The 1699-nt window shown below is 36.8% G+C and overlaps 1 pseudogene; it reads left to right on the forward strand.

Annotated features, from left to right (window-relative positions):
- The first annotated feature begins 342 nt into the window (after window positions 1-342).
- On the forward strand, window positions 343-1323 carry LOC103605979 (annotated as a pseudogene).
- The last annotated feature ends 376 nt before the right edge of the window (window positions 1324-1699 follow it).

Genomic DNA, 1699 nt, shown 5'->3' on the forward strand with positions numbered 1-1699 from the left:
ATTTATATGAATTGGCAGAGTAAATTAACAGAAAATAGATTAGTGTATACCAGAAAATGCAGGGAGAGAGGGATGGGGGGCAGGGGAGCATGTGGAGGGACTGCTAATGTATCTGGGATTTCTTTTAGAGCTAATGAAAATGTTTGCAATTTTTCTGATGGTTGCACAATATTGTATACATACTAAAAACCATTGTATTGTATACTTTAGAAAGATTGATTTAATGGTATGTGAAATATATTTCATTAAAAAAATGAAAACATCAAGTTTAAGTTCAAATATGTAGAGAGCTATGAAGAGCATCACACCTGCCGTAACAAGAAGAAAATAGAAGGAAAAAAAATGGAAATTATCAAATTTTCTTGGGCTTATCATACTGCAACCTTCTTAGCCAAAGCAATAATGGTTGAAAATGCAAGTGTGTTGGTACATTGTTCTGATGGTTGGGATAGGACTTCCCAGGTTCGTTCCCTTGGTTCTCTTTTATTGGATTTTTACTACAGGACAATCAAAGGATTCATGGTTTTAATAGAAAAAGATTGGATCTCTTTTGGACTTAAATTTTCAGAGAGGTGTGGCCATTTGGATGGTGACCCAAAGGAAGTCTCACCCGTGTTTACTCAGTTCTTGGAATCTGTGTGACATTTGACTGAACAGTTTCCACAAGGCTTTGAATTCAAAGAAGCATTTCTTCTTCAGATCCATGAACATATTCTTTCATGCCAATTTGGAAACTTCCTTGGAAATTGTCAGAAGGAAAGAGAAGAACTCAAGTTGAAGGAGAAGACTTACTCTCTGTGGCCATTTCTTTTGGATGACCAAAAGAAGTACTTAAATCCACTCTATAGTTCCGAATCTCAGAAATTTATAGTTTTGGAGCCAAATACAGTATCTTTCAACTTTAGATTTTGGAGAAACATGTACCACCAATTTGATCGAACATTGCATCCTAGGCAGTCTGTATTTAATATAGTTATGAATATGAATGAACAAAATAAACAGTTAGAGAAAGATGTTGAAGACCTAGAATCTAAAATTAAGTAATGCAAAAATAAGCAAACAGATGGTGTCTTCACCAACGAGTTGTTACATTCAGTTCATCCCGAATCACCTACCCTCAAAACTTCTCTGTGTTTTAAAGAACAGACTTTGCTACCTGTGAATGATGCTCCTCGTACTATAGAGGGCAGCAACCCCGCAGATAATCGTTACAGTGAATATGCAGAAGAGTTTTCCAAATCAGAACCTGCTGTGGTCAGCTTAGAGTATGGTGTGGCAAGAATGACTTGTTAGACTCATTGAGTATTTTTCGGACTGACTATAGTGCAAGAAATGGATTAGAACAGACTTTGCTACCTGTGAATGATGCTCCTCGAACTATAGAGGGCAGCAACCCCGCAGATAATCGTTACAGTGAATATGCAGAAGAGTTTTCCAAATCAGAACCTGCTGTGGTCAGCTTAGAGTATGGTGTGGCAAGAATGACTTGTTAGACTCGTTGAGTATTTTTCGGACAGACTATAGTGCAAGAAATGGATTTTGGTGAGGATGGTCTTTGTGCTTGACCAAAAGGAATTTGTCCAATAATGATCTTAGGGCTTAACAGTAGATTAATAGTTGAAGAAAGGATAACTACTCTTGAGAGAGATAAATCAGCTTAATTGCATTTTCAGCAGGGAATGACATTCAATTCTGTAAA

The sequence above is a fragment of the Galeopterus variegatus genome, unplaced genomic scaffold (genome assembly GCF_000696425.1).
Source record: "Galeopterus variegatus unplaced genomic scaffold, G_variegatus-3.0.2 Scaffold6206, whole genome shotgun sequence".
Taxonomy (NCBI): domain Eukaryota; kingdom Metazoa; phylum Chordata; class Mammalia; order Dermoptera; family Cynocephalidae; genus Galeopterus; species Galeopterus variegatus.